This window comes from Equus asinus, chromosome 25 (assembly GCF_041296235.1).
Source record: "Equus asinus isolate D_3611 breed Donkey chromosome 25, EquAss-T2T_v2, whole genome shotgun sequence".
Classification (NCBI taxonomy): domain Eukaryota; kingdom Metazoa; phylum Chordata; class Mammalia; order Perissodactyla; family Equidae; genus Equus; species Equus asinus.
Genome location: NC_091814.1, coordinates 27,467,936 through 27,484,269, shown reverse-complemented (window position 1 = coordinate 27,484,269; position 16,334 = coordinate 27,467,936).

The following is a 16,334-nucleotide window of genomic DNA, read 5'->3' as shown; positions in this document are numbered from 1 at the left end:
GTGTTGAGAAAGATGACACATGTTCAATTCACTCAGTTAGACCTATGGAACAATTATGCTGGGATGGGTCTAGATCTCACTAGTAGGCATGAACTCACTGCTGGAGAGCAATGAACTGTGGGGAAGTTCAGAAATGGAAGCCACATGCCGTAAGTGTATCCTGCACAAAAGAGAGTGGAATCTTGGCATTCTCTATTGATCTGATAGATGTAAACAAAGAAACCAGAAAATTCAGAGAGATAAGTTAGCAGAAAATCTTGTCATGGTTTGGGTACAGGGTTTATTGTATTGCCTCCTGTCAACTCCTCTGAGCCCCTGCTAAGCCTTTCATGAGGACCCAAGGCAAGTTTCTGTCCTCAGAGCGGGGTGGGATCAATGGAGATGATCCTATCATATTATGGAAATGAATGGTTCCACTTAATGTATGGGATGTCCTCACAATTTACTCTTGTGAACTAGAGCAGCATCAAGCATTATTTTTCAATCCCTTTTATTAAATGTGCTGGGTCTGACTCAGCAAACTGCAGAGTCTTGCTGGCCTCTGGACCTGTCTGATGATGATAACTGCATTTATTAAGTTGATAGGCACAATGGGACAGCGTCTCCACCCCAACCCCCACTTGTTTTTAATCTTATCTAGTCACTACAAGTACATGGTCTCAAATCTGATTAATTAAGAAACAAGTTGGAGGAAGTGGTAATTTTAAAGACTTTCTGAAAATAAAAGCATTGTAAAGTTTACTAATATTTTTTTTCCACTCGTCATTTCCTTCCTTCTAAAAGACAGGGTGAGTTATTTGGTCCTGGGGGAAGGAAGCAGTTCAGTAGACTAGAACAAATTCAAGGGTTGAAGTCAAATGGTTTGTGTTTGAGTCCCGGTTTCAATATAAGGCATAATGTACAAATCGTCTATGTAACCAATTTATTGAGCTATTTTAACCCATTGCTGATACAACCATCAAACTATTTTTATAATGTTAATCTCATTATCTTAGGGGGATCTTATTGATTTCTGATCTTTCAGGATTTTTTAAAGTTCTCTTTAGTCGATTTAAACACTTGTGTTTCACGGTAATTTAAATCCCGTCTCCTTCCCTCCCGAGGTCCCCAGAACCAGCCAGGTTTGGGCTCGAGGGGTCCAAAGAGGAAAGGGAGTGCAGTCTGGTCTGTAACTGTTTCACCTTCTGCCTCACTTTGGCGTGTGGTCTAGCTTAGAAGCCCTCCTTGCTCTACCTTGACATGGCTTCCCTTCTCTGGTATGGAGACCTAGAGGAGAAATAGTGCAGAAAGGGCAAACATGTTTTTAATTAAACCTCTCTATTGGTTGTCACCAATCCTCTGGCTGATATATTGCCAGATAAGGAGTCTCTGTGTAGCTGGTATCCTAAGGGTGTGTGTACAAGCACATGTGTGAGCTCTTGGGACGGACCCGTGAAGGAGAGGGCTCCCCTGACAGAGTTCCCTGAGATGAGAGAACTGACTTTGGCTGACTTCTTCCAACCCCTGTTCTCACACACAGTGATACACTTCACAGTTCTGGGCTGCCCTCCACTGGTGATCAGCCTGCTTGAGTAGTGTGCTGGCAACGGAATTTGAGCAGGTTCTTTCTGTGGGATCCCCTTGGTCAGGGGAAAGCTAAACAGGGCTGTTCTTCGATGCCTTCTTTCCTCAGTTCCCTGTTGCTCTATTCACGTAGGTGCTGGTCACACACAACAAACCCACTGCCTGAGCAGACAGTCATCCAGGCATTAAGATGTCTGATCCTCTTTCTTGCAGACATGGCTGATTTGGGATCTTGCTTCACTTGGCTTTTGGTGGGGGAAAATACCCCCTGCCTTCCCCTCCTCAAAGAAATGGCAGGAAAAAGCCATGTGTCTTCTCACCAAGTTGATAACCTCTAAGTCTGAGTTGATTGTCGACTCTTAAGAATCCCTGAGAGGGGTGTTTTTCCCGGTTATTGGAAAGTTTCCTTAGAATATGGGTTATTTAGCGGTTCTTTGCCCCTAGTTTGGAGCCTTCTCCCTAATTCCAGAGCAGAAGGAAATATCTCACTTAATGTTCTTTTACATTTGACCTGCATAGCTCAGAAAATTTTTTTTAGCTCTTTGGAAATACATGTCTTCTTTGAGTGCTGGGAAGAATTGTAAGGAAGTTCATGTAAACATCTCTGCCACTCTTGGGACCGTCTTCCTGGAGTATCACTCTGGGGCAGATGTAAGGTGTCTTTTGGATAGTCTGGACCCTCTGGCTTGGCCCTTCATCCTCATGGCCTCTGAGTTGGACCCCAACCTCTAAAGTCTACCCAGGTAGTCCAGAATTCTAAATCCACACTGGCTTTCTTTGTACCTCAGTTTCCCATTGTGTACAATTATATCCTTCTTTCACAGGAATTTTGTTGGAATTCATTGTTGGGCACAAGATCAAGAAAAGTTATTAGTTTATTTATTTGTTTATTTGTTTTCTCATATCATGATATTAATACTAAGACTAGATGCATTATAACATTTGAAACATTAGTGACTTCAGACCATATATAGAAAGAAGACCAGACATGTATATAAAGTGTTGTTACTGATGTTTAATCAGGGCATGAAGCCAATAATAAATAGTAAATATCAAATAATAGACTCTAATTTATTTTTACTCTGAGTATTCTGAGGAGCTGCATATATTTTTACTGAGTCGTAGTGGTGCGTGGTTCAGCCTGGGCTATGTTCTTATCTTCATGGGCAAATTCCTTTCCTTGAGATGAGAATGCAATTATGCCTGCCACCAATGCTAATTTTAACTCAACTCTCTGAATAACTTGAGTTCATACTCCATTGTCAGAAAGGGTAATTAATGAACCATCAAGAAACAAAGGTTGTATAGCTTCCTCTTCCTTTTTCACATGTCAACCAATTTTTCCTGAAGGCAAAGTCCAGAGCTGAGTACAGGCGCAGGCTACACTGAGTTTCTAGGAGGAGGATGTTTTCGTCTTTAATGTTGGTTACTGTATTGAACTTCCTGAATTTTGTGTGTTGATTCAATTTTCATTTCTTAGTCCATGCTGCTCGATGTCTGCTCTTCAAATGTATTCCCTTAGAATAGGCTCTAAGGGCGCCTTGTCCCGTTATAGGGCAAAGAGGGACTGATTAATTCTTGAGCATCTTTCTTAGCACCTTAGGGTTGCGGGCCTCCTCCCTCTTTAGTGGCTGCTCTGGGGCTTGCCCATGAAAAAGTAAGTTAAAACAAGTGTCACTTGTTTCCTGCCTGTGTGAGTTTGTACTGGGGGGAAACGGGGGGCATGGGCGAATGGAAAGTAGATGAATATAAATAAAAGTGCAATAGATGGACTTTGATTTGTCAAAGGGGTCCTGCTCTGAAGGCATCCTAAAATCTGGTGGATGTTGCTGTTAGGAGAGGTCAGAGAGTAAACGCGGATAACGCATTTCAGGGAGAAGAACTACCGTCAGGTGTGATGGGAACAAAACACAGAACCACAGTGTAAGAAGCTCAATACTGCTGCCTCTTCGAGGGCTGATGGTTTCCCTCCCCACTTCAAAGTGGAAATAATTGTATTTTTTAAAGATTATAAAAGTAATTCATGACCATTGTAAAAATATTAGAAAGTATAGAGAAAATCAAAAGAAGAACAACAAGAAATATAGTCCAACCACCCATGTTTGAGTAAATAACTACCAATTCCTTGTACTCCAACTTCATTCTTTTGCATTACCTTTGTAGCTATGCCTTAGCTCTGCTCCAATTAAATGGAAAGCCTCTGACTTGGAGGGCCAGGGCCATGAAGCTTTTCTTTGTAGGCTTGTTAGTAGTCATAGCCAACTTCATTCAACACTTGCTATATGACAGACTGCATTCTTGGAACCTAACAAATACAAGCTCATTTAATTCTGACAACACCTCTATGAGGTGAGCATCCATATTATATCCTTTTATAGATGAGAAAACTGAGACTCAAAGAAGTAATTTCAACTGTTGTACATTTCAATTGTTATGTGATGGAGGCAGGATTATGAATCCAAGATGCCTGGCTTCAGAGCTTACAAGCCTAACCGTTATGCTTTACTGCCTTCTGTGTTAGAGTCGCAATAAAAATCATCAATGATGATCTGATTCTAAAACAGATGAAGGCAGAAAAACTGGGACTAAGAGCCAAGTCTTATTTTCCCCTTATGAAGATTGCAGGAGTCTTAATTTTCATTTCTTGGTTCTAAGTTTTGCTCAAATTCCTTCCCTTCCCCAGGTTGAGACCGCTGCATCAACAGTGAAGGTGTGATGCAAGTCGCAGGTGCCCTGGTCATGTAGAGGACACCGGATTCAGCTTTGTACATTGCTCATGTTTGCAATATTGATTTTGGCCCTAGTAATGAGAACACAAACAGCTACACATTATGTGACCTTTCTGCTCAAATGAGAGCAAAGCCTTAATCAGGCCCAGGCATTTAGAATCCTATATTAAAGAGAGATATATAGATATGAATCTCATAGATGCTTGCTTCTGTCGTTTTACTTTAATTGTAATTTTGCAACTTCAACAACAGAAGATCCATTAGGCTTTCCCCCTCAATCAATACACAATATATTATCAGTCTAGACGACCAAAAACGACTTGTATAAAATATCAGCGCGTTGCATTTTCATTATGTAAATGGAACTCTGCAGGAGAATTAATTGATTATTCAGTTACTATGGATCAGTCTCAGATGTCTTAGTGAGATAAGAGAGAAACTTATCAAGCCTCTCCAGTGACTATAACTTAAAAAGGAACAAGGTAAAAAAAAAAAAAAGAGAGAGAGAGAAACGCAGAGCACATTTCACTTTCATTGGCAGCCTGGGCAAAACCTATGAAATGTTGAGAGAGAGAAGAAATCCATTACCAAGTTTATTAGTGATGGAGTGTCGAGAGTTATTAGGCTGGTTGCTGTTTGGGGATCAACATTTTAAAAATCACACAAACAAAACTGTGATCTAGGCAGTGAGAGTCCTCGAGCTGTCTGCCCAGACTCTCCATGCCCCCAGTAATTCACACCTCGATCGTATATAATTACAGCAGGATTGTTTAAGTAATATATTGACCGATTTCTTTTTTCTTGCATGGGTGGAGGCTGGGGAATGAGGAAGAGATTTTATCTTTAGCTTCATGACAGAATGAGGAAGAGATATGAGAAGACAAGTGGCTCCTACTGTTGTCCTCCACTTTTAAGTATTGAAGAAAAACAAATGTTCCCATTGATAATACAGAAATATATGTTTGGTTTTAAATTGATGAATTTTATTTTAAGAAACATACAACTATATACATTAGGTTCTCCCTTTGATAGCAGAGTCTGTGCCTCTCTTATTCAAAGATCCTGCCCTTGTTCAAAAATGTTTGGAAATCTCCTTTGGGGGAATTGCCTCCAGAACATTCAGAACATTCAGAGCACGTTGTTTGGAGGAGTCTCAGTGGTCAGTCTGTTGAGAGTTGTATTTTATTTTTGCAAATAGTCAAAATTCTTTACATACTAAATGAATAAGAAGGTTGTTAAGGTTGAGTGCTACTTTTCTGTTTCAAAATGAGGTTTTAAAAAGCAGCAAAGATGCTTGTCTTTACCATTTTTTGCAATACTCTGAATACGAGTTCCAAAATATTGGAAACGATGACAACATTGAGGAGGAATAGATCATGATTCCTAAAGTGATCATTTTGCGAGACAGTTATCCTGGCTATTTCGAATATGGCATGTGATGCCAACCAAGCCAAATCAAGCCAAACAAGCCTATTACTTTATATCTACTTTGTGTGTAAGCCACGCAACTGGTAAGAACTGGGGATGCCGAGCCTGGGGACAAAATACAAAGTTGGATATGATTCACTTTTGCAAGGAGTTTTGATGCTGAATTAGTTTCTCATTGCTGCTGTAATGAATTACTAGGAACTTAGTGGGTTAAAATAAGACAAATTTATTATCTTATTGCACTGTAGGTTAGAAGGCTGACGTGGTTATGCTAAAATCAAGGTGTTGGCGGGGCTGTATTCCTTCTGGAAACTCTAGAGAAGAATCTATTTCCTTGTCTTTTCTAGCCTCTGAAGACTACTCATACTCCTTGCTTTGTGGTCCTTTTCAACTTCAAGGCCAAAGCCAGCAATGGCCAGTTGAGTCTTTCTCCTACTGCATCATTCTGACATTGTTTTCTCCTTTTTCCCAATGTTAAGGACCACTGTGATTACATTGGGCCTACCAGAAAATCAAGGATAATCTCCCTATTTTAAAGTCAACAGTGTAGCAACATTAATCCCCCTTGCCATATAGCATAATATATTCACAGGTTCTAGGTATCAGGATGTGGACATCTTTAAAGGCCATTACTCTGCCTCTCACAGACGTAGAACAAAAATTATCCTTTTTCTTTTGAGATAATGTCTGCAAAGCGTTTACCTGCTTTTGGACATATAGTGAGCATTCAATAAGGAATAGTTGGAGTGTTGATGTTCTCATATTAATATGTTACCCCCCCCCAACTCTTCATGAGAATGAGAGTGTGATTCCAATGAGTAATGAGTTTTTCAGTTATATGTAATGAAAGATTAGTCATCAGAACTATCCACAGATAGGATTAACTACCACATAAGATGTCTCTGTCACTGAGATTGTGTCCTCGTAGGCTGGACAATCACATGGTGGGACACTGTAGAGGGAATGCTCACATCTGAGCAGATGCTCCTTCTACTCCTGAGATTCCATCCTTTGGTGTCTCCACAGATTATCCTACTCAGCGTACACAAGAGTTGCGAGGTCCAACAGCTCTTTCTATTTTCTCACGCATTTTCCCTCTACTTTACTCAGAGGTAGCCCTTGCCCCTGCCCAACACTGATATGCTGCCTTCATATGATGGGTTGAAAGCTAAAATGACAGGCATGTTGACTATTGGTTTGGGAATGGATTTAGCTCTTGGGCATGCTGGTACCTCAGCAACAGGTGTTGTCTTGGTTGGGGAGAGAAAAGTGGCCAGGATCTGATGTAACAGATATCAAATGAGCTGCCCTTGTGATTCCCCACCTAGGATTCAAGCTTACACTGGGGCAAAACCCCAGGAACATCCAGACAGTAGGTGGAATTCAAATCAACTAGATGAATGGAGTTTGGGCTTTCAAATGAGTGAGAACCATGAGAAAGAATCTGCCATCCAGTTACCCACTGTCTCCTTACTCAGCCCCTTCCCAAGTCTCTAGGGCAGGGTCTCTCCAGTGCTGGGAAGCTCCAAGGGCCAAGGTTAGAAAGCTAGAGCTTACAACTAGGCTTAAATTCTGTCAGGGCATGAGAAGTCAAACTAATAAAAACTTAATCTTGCATCTTGGCCTGACACAGCAAAGACCGGGGATTGTCTGAAGGGCAGTCTCCACAGCCATCCAGAGTGGTCCCTGCCACAGTGGATAACAGGATTCTTAACAGTATTATCTAAGTCCAAGTACCGCTGAATGGAGGAGTGAGGCCATGGCTGCTCCTCAGGATGGCCTCTGGGACTGTAGCCAGTGCTCCCAGTAGATCCCCCTGGGGGAAACTTGGGAAACTGACATTTTAGTTGAGGGGAGTATGGCATACATCACAGTATCATCACTCTAAGGAGTGATTCTCAACCAAGGATGGTCTTACCCCCTCCCAGAACATTTGGAATTGAAAATGCATAGGGGGTGTTTTTAGTTGTCACAGTGACTTTGATGGGTGGCTCTGCTGACCTTTCATAGGTGGGGTCAAGGGATGCTGAAGGTCCCACAGTGAATGAGACAGTCACACACAATGAGAAATTGTTTTCCAAAAGTATCAATAGTGTACTTATTCCCCCTATGATGAACACTAGATGTGGTGATTTGGTTGGTTGGGGTTCAAGTGTCACAAGCCAAAAAATCTTCAGAGACCAGGCAACTATCTCACCTGAGTAAAGAGAGTGTGATGGGGATTATGACCAGTTTAGATATCAGGCCATGCCTAAAATGAGCCTCACTGACTCAGCATAACCAAGTTGTCGCCAGGTAGGAAATTAGTTCCAAGAAGGCTGAGCGTTCTGATTTCCCAAAAGAATCAGGACACCTAAATTGTATGTGAAATCGCCTGTACTCAACTGTTGACAACTAACTAAAAGTTTAAAAACCATTATGCAGGCAAAACGAAATACTTTTGAGGGATTAATATTGCCCCCAGGCCGCTTGACAGCTTCTGGGTTTGTTGATTTTAATCATTAAAGTTCTTAAAGGAATGGAGACAGTGATGTTTCTGAGTGCAAGAGAGACGAGGGGTGTGGTGCATAAAGGCCCTTCTTTGCTTCTCTGCTTCCAGTTCCGTGACATCCCTTAGCTTTCAGAAGCCCTCCTGCTCAGCCAAGCAACAAACATTCCTGAGTGCATGCCGCGTTTCAGTCATCTTGTGGTGAGTGCCACAGCTGACCAAGACAGTCCTTCCTTCAAGAAGCTCACAATCTGATTAAGGAGACTGAAAATAAGCTGAGGAAAACACACAGAAGACAGTCATTACTGCTATAATGAATCGATATTCATTGCTGGATATTTAAGATCTGGGTACTACCCGAGGAACGATATGCTGGATATTTAAGATCTGGGTACTACCCGAGGAACGAATTCATAAAATCAGTTGGGGAAGGGGATGGTGGGAGAAAGCCGAGGAGGCAAGGAGATTTTACACAGGAGGTGATACCTATCAGCCATAAAAGAATAGCACAATTTAGAGAAGTGAAAGTGAGGAAGCATATCCTCTCTCCTAGATATTTCCCAATAGCCTTTAAAAAATGATCAAGTCCTTCCCATCCAAAAATACAACAACAAAACAATATCTCCTTTCATCAAACTTTGCCTATTCTTTTTCCTCCTCTTCGAAACTAAACTTCTCTGAAGAGTTGCCTACACCCTCTGTGTTCTGTTCTCTCCTCTTACCACTTTACCCAATCCAATTGAGCTTCTTCCCATCTCTTTACTAACATGGCTCTTGGGAAGGGTACTGCTGATCTTTGCTTGAAGATCTCTTTCTCTGAGAAACCATGTCATCTCCCTACTTAGTTGAGTTCTGTGTGTATGTGAGAAGCTTGCATACTCTATTACAATCGATTACTCTTTATAATATCATAGCACAAAGTTAACTTTTCCCCCCATAGGAAGTACTCAATAAGTACCAGGTGAATAGATGCATGCATATCTTTTGCCATCTAAAATCCCTCCCACTATTCATCCACTGCTATTGCCAATATGCAAAGCTGTTGCCTAAAGAGTTTAATTTTTTTGAGTTTCAGAAGGTAAAAAATAATGATGATGAAGTGATCTGGGGTAGTAAAGGAGGCTATATATTGAAATGTTAACTCAAGGTGTGGACTTACATAATTGACTCTATATCATCCTGACTGACATCTTCTTGGACCAATTGAGACAGTTCTATGCCTTGTGAAATTGGCTGAGGCGGTCAGCTTGATTGATCCAGTAACGTCAGAAGGTTTACTGGAAGCAACAACCCACTGTGATGCCGGTACAGTGCTGGTGCAGCAAAATGTGTGGCTATGATCTTCTGGTGGCATACAGCAGCATTTTCCACCTTTTTTTTCTTTTACTGTCACTCACAGTAAGAAATACAATTTCTGTTGCAACATACACACTTATACACATGTAACTGAAGATATAAAGTCATAAAACAATATTTACCCTTATTACATGAGATACACTCTGATATTTGCTATTGTATTCTATTTTACTTTTAAAATACTCTTTGTGAGCCACTGATATGATTTTATGACCCACTAATGGATCTTGACCTGCAAGTTGAAAAATGCTGGCTTATACAAAGTCCATTTAAAAACTTGCCAGTGTGAAGTATCAGAAAAGAAATAAGGAAGGGTTGATGCTCTAACCGCCTTGCTTCCATGTTTTGCAACACCAGTAAAAGTGTCCCCCTCACTCTGTTAGTAAGCTCCCTTTTCCTTCTTCTGCCTTAAATCTGACCTTCCTCATATTTCCAAACTTCTTTCTCTTTGCAGACACCATGTTCATTCACCAGTTCTTGATAAAAGGAAAAAGAAAGGAATCTTAGATTCTGGTCCTGACTCTCTCACCTCCTAGCTTCATTCACAAAATGAAGGTAGATCAAATGAGATTATGAAGGCAAAAACTTTATAAGCTATAAGAATAAGAGATTATACGTGACTTTGGGAAATTTTCGTAAATTTTCTGAGCTTCTTTCTGATTTGTAGAAGGAGGGTAAAATATATTTTATATATAGTTGTAAGGATTACATGAAATAATGCATTCTGTGTACTTAGCGTATTCAATAATGTAAATTAAAAAGATTATTCAGAAATCCAGAGAAGCTTTGCTTAAAGCAGCACTGTCCCGTAGAAACAGAATAAGAGCCATATGTATCATTTTGAGTTTTCTAGTAGCCATACTAAAAAAATTAAAAGAAACAAGTATAATTAATTTCAGTAATATTTTATTAATCCAGCATGTCTACAATATTATTTCAACATGTAATACATAGAAACAATTATTAATGAGATATTTTACTTTTATTTATACAAAGTCTTTGGAATCCTGTGCACATTTTGTGACTACACAACATCTCAATTTCAGTGCTGAAGTTTTACCAGAAATATGTGATCTCTACTTAGATTTCATAAAATTTGCAGACTAAAAAGTAGATTCATATGCCCAAGTTGTTACAAACGTTCTGGAATATTTTCCAATAACTGAATCTGCCATCGGTTTTTAAGTATATTCAAATTAATTAAAACTGAGAATTCATTTCCTCAGTCCCACTAGTTACGTTTCAAGTGCTCAGAAGCCGCCTGTGGCTCATGGCCACCGTACTGGACAACACAGGTCGAGAGGGCCATCTTTCTGTCACCCCATGTAAGTAGCATCTGAGAGACCTCCTCCAAGTCTTGATGGGGCATGAAAACAAAGAAGGTGTCCTCTAGAGGACGGCACGACTGAGAAAGGCAGAGTTTATAAAAGAGGACTCTGAAACATTGCCTTTCTCCACGGAGGCCCTGGTAACAGAAGACAGAGATAAACAACAGCTCACATCCACTCTCCTCCACTAGCCAACAAGCTGTCTTCTCCCTGTAAAAAATGAAATAAGAGAGGTGGGGTGGGGAGGGGGTTACACTCTAGTCCAAACTTCAGTGCCTCTTCCCTTGAGTAGGGACACAAAGGACAGCCATGAAAAATGAGTCAGGATTGCCCGATGAGGGGAGCTGACAGGAAATGAGTGTATATTGAGAACATGGCTGGGGAAAGCTGGAGGGAGCGACACATTAATTGCCTACAGAGATCATCAAGGAAGGGAAAAACATGTTCAGAGAGGTCCAAGAGATCATGAGGAGGAGTCAAGGGATTAAATGCAGGAAAAGAAAACATCAATTAAGTACAGTATGGGGAAAAGTTCCTGAGTAGAGAAGCCATCAATCTGAGAAACAAAATCTCTGAGGAAGAGGTGAGAAAGCCAATACTTAAAACATTACAACTCAGCCAGTCATAACAATGGGGGTGAGGAACCATTCTGTTCTTGCTCTGAAAGATAAGGTGGACTAATAATTCAAATAATGAAATATATAATTTGATACTTGGAATGGAGCTAGTAAGTTATCTACTAGGGACCTTATTTTATAGATGAGAAAATTGAATTCTGTCACACGTCTAAGTAATAATGTGGTCAGGAGCAGAACCTATGGCTATAGTTGTCAGTCCAATGCTCAAATAGTCCATAGATGTATTGTCTCTCTTATTTTCAGAAATTTTACTGACATTTATTAGTAAATATATAAAGTATCAGAAAAGCATGTCTTTAATCCTTCTCTGATAAAAGAGAAAATTGAAGGAGCCTTGGGTTGATGTAGGTTAGGGGACCTCCCTGTGGCTATCTAGAACAGTGCTGTCCAATATGGCAGCCACTAGCCACATGTGACTATTGAGCACTTGAAGTATGGCTAGTCTAAATTGAGCTTTCATGTAAGTAGAAAACACATCTGGATTTGTTAGGTAGTATGAGAATTTGTAAACTATCTCATTACATCGATGTGCATGAGAAGACATTTTTGTATTGACTACTTGTTGAAATAAAAATATTTTTAATATACTTAGTTAAATAAAATTTATTAAAATTAATTTTGTCTTTTAAAATAATTTTAATGTCATTACTAGAAAATTTAAAATTGTGTACATGGCTCTATTATGTTTTTATTGGCCTGAGCTGATATAGAGGATACTATGAATTAAAAAAGGAGCCTGATGTTTTATTTCCAATCTGCTTCTTAAAGCACAAATTAAATTCTTTGGCCTTCCTAAGGTTTGCGCATGTCTTTAAGAGCCCAAATTCAGATTAATAAATAGCCCATGAAAATTAGCATCTATTCAAAAACCATTAAAGAGAAAAAATAAACCTTTCCATTTGCATTGTTCTTTATTTTCATGATTGCTTAGTGAATTAAGATGCCTGAAAATGCCAGTGTGTTTAGCCGTAGCCATCCTCCATTTCTTCTCTACAACAGCGTTGTGTTGTAATGAAGACCATGAAAAAGCATTTCAGAAAATCGCCTCCAATATGCAGTAGCAATCAATATGCATGGTATATACGATCAAGTTAGAGAGATGTGTAGGAGAGGCCCAAATATGTTTGGCCTGCTCAAACACATGCTTTCTGCTTGCCAGCCAACAAATCGCTCCTATATATTACATAAGACTAAATTAATACCTACACGAAGACAGTTTATTGTGGATGATGGATCAGGGGTTTGTTACTCATACATCCAGAGCAGGGCCCTGGAAATCACATCATCATTGCATTCCCAGGGAAAGAAATGATTGTCACATCCAGACATGTTTATCATGGAGAGAGAGGCTGATCCGGGCCCATCTACTTGCAGAGAGAACACTGCCACCTCGCATGATGAGCGCTCAGAGGGAAAACTTGGTGTTGACAGCCAGAGGCAGCAAGAATATAATTTCACTATAGGTCCCCCCGGGGTGATAAGGAATGATCTGGCTATATTCTACAGTTTATACTGTTAGATTTTGGGGGCCTAAATATGAGGATCATTTAACTTTAACAAAGGCAGTCTAAGTAGCATCCACTCTACTTTGGAGAGCAACAATTACCCATATTTACACATATTGCAATCAGTGATATAATTTAGATGGACCAAAACTCAAAGGTGCAAGACTTAGCATAAATGTAGGAGGTGAATGAAGGACAGATTAAACTGAAGGGATGGGTCTCTTTGGCCTGTCTCCTGACAAACTGTCTGGCTGCATCAGCAAAAGTGGAGCGCAATCGATACTTATGAAACAACAACACTGCCACAATCAGAGGCAGAGCGGGCTTGGAGTGCTATTACCATAAGTGGCTGAGTCATTGATGTGAATGTGTATGTCATTTTGCATATCATTTGCATGTTATTTGGTGCAGCTTTGCCAATAAATAAGCACAATTTATCAACTTGCACAACCTACGCTGACCCTAGTAAGTATACATGGAGGAAAATAAACTAGACCTGCAATGAATTACTATTTGCTTAGCATTAAAAAAAAAAAAAAAGAATAGTTCAGGTCCAGGGAGTTAAGTTACTACATTTAATTCTGTCAACCAGGTAGAATGCTTCCTGTGGGCAAGGCTGTATTTTAGGCTCTTTTATTTCTAATTCTGCTTAATGGCTTCACATGATAGGTTTTTCTGTGTATTTGTTAAACTTGATCTCACTAAGAAATATGTGTCTACACATACATATATACACACATACATATACACATTGTATACATATGTCTGTTTCTCCCTCAATCATATTTATCGTGTGTATCCCATAAACTAGGTAGGGCAGTAAGTGTTTGTGTATACTCTAATTTAATTCTCAACAAAATGGTGTAGTGTTTCAGATGATGGAACAAGGCTGAGAGCGTTTGGGCAAACTCTGGGACACAGAGTGGGTAAGCTGTATTACCCGGATTTCAACTCAAGTCTCTCTGACTTCAGAGCATGAGTTCTTAGCCACTTAACAACTATATTACTACTAACCATATGTGATAACTTAACGAAAGCCACACAGGGTTTATACCAAAATTCATGAGTGAGTATATTTTCCTTTTCCCAGGGGTAGATACATTTTTGTGGAACCTGAGGCATATAAAGGGGACCCGTAGGACCTTCTTAAAGAAAAATGATGCAAAATTATGAATACTACCTTAGGTATAAAGGTGAATATTTATTTAGAATGAGAAAAGAAATCACAACAAACTAAAATACCACACACATAAAATGCAGAAAAATAATATCATATTTGTTATTAACTGAGTTAATCTCTATGGATCTCTATAATAATTTTTCCTTAAATATTTTGGCTGTAAAGTCTTTGATCGTCTCTTAATGTGACAGCAATTTTTGTAATATTTTCTAGCTAGAGAGTGTGGGGACCTGAAATTGGCCACCCCAAGATATGTCTCTTTGGCGTCAGGATTATTTGAGGCTGATCGCTTTTGATAAACTGGGACAGGGAAGGAGGCTCTGAGGAATGGAACTTGCCCTTTGTTAGGACACATTTACGTTTGTAAGGTAAATCTCTATCTATAAAGGTGCCTCCCTCTCTGTACCAGGAAGAAGAAAGGAGATGACCTTCTCTGTAAAAACTCTTAATCAATACCAAAGGCAAGGACTTAAAATCTGCATTTTATTGTGCTAGTCTGGTAACCTCCTGTAACTGACTTCCCTCCGCCTCCCGACATTGGCATTTCTTTAAGGATTAAGCATCTTTCCTTAGGCTAGGAACTGATTGCTGTGCTCACCTGTGACCACCCAGCTCCAGACAATAGACTTGCCTCCTGCTACGCCCACCGAGACAGCAGACCACCACCTGCTGTGTCCATCAAGCGCTGTGCCGACAGGGCAATCTTGTGACTATTGTGGGAGGGACATTTCAGTCACATGTGAAACACCCTGTTTGGGGGTATATAACCACTCTGTGCACCCCACTTCTTCGGTGCCCTTTCTTCCTTCGGGAAGAAAGGCCCCGGGCCATGCTTCCTCATAAAGCTTTGTTTAATTTTCTCCTGCTATTCTGTCTCATGTGAATTTAATTCGTTCTCCGGCCAGATGAACCCCCATTCGGGGAGAGGAAATGTCCTCGTCCCCTACAAGAGTAAAAAGACAATTTATTATTTCCTCTAACATTTTATACTCTGCATAAAAATCAAGTATATTCCTGACAGCGGTGGATTTCCATTTTGACCAAGTGATGATGAGGGTTGGATCTTTTGCTTATAATTTTAGATCTTCTGATTATTGGGAAATGTTTACATAGACTAACTTCTGATGCTGTGTATTTCAAACCTTGTCTCTCTTCCAATGCCCACTATCCCTGGTGCAGAGCCTCTAATTTATTTCATCCTAAGACCCCCTAGCCTGAATCTTCATTTCCTTGACAAGTAGGCCTGCTCAGAGAGCTGTTGGGGTGTTTCTGGAAGCCATTCCTACACTGCTGGTCCACAATACCCTAACTATAGGCGGAAGTGACTGCAAACTACATAAATCTATCCCACTAAATCTAATTCAAATACACCCCCAATTCAATTTCCTGAATCCCCCAAATGACCACAGCCACACCAACGGCACTTGATAGGAAGGGAAGTATATCTGAGAGGAAGGCAGAGTGGACTTAACTGATTGATGTTAAAATATTTTGTTTTTGCAAATTTTACAAACTCGTATCATCTGGTGAACATGGTTGTAGAGCCCTTCTCAGAGCCTTGGCAGGGGCAATGCCAGGGAGGGGACGTGCAGCTTCATTTTCATTAACTTCTTGGTATATCTGCCTGTGTATCCATATTCTGCACAGTGTCATAAATGGCAAGGATCTGTCTATCTGGTTCCCTGCCATTCACAGAGTTGACTGGATTTATGACCACAGGTAGGAGCCACGTGTCCACTCCTCCGATTCCACTCCCCATTACGGACTCTGTAAAGTCACATGACGTAATCTTTGTTTGGGGCTAATTTCCTTTTAATAGCTCTATACCACTCAAGCCCACCTTCGTCTCTATTTATCCACCCTTCATCAATAGTTCTAAAACTTTTTGAGTATGATGACCCATTTATAGTCCTAACAGATTGTGCTCATCTTCTTTATTAGTATATGAGACATTATGGCTATGCTTGTGTAAATACATAAAAGTTACTTTGTGTTCAGTACTTTTAAAATTTTTGTATGTTTAGGATAATTAACAGTATGAATTATTCATTTTTATATTCATATTTCAGTTTTATTTATAATATTACTGTATATTATTTATACATATTTATTACTTATT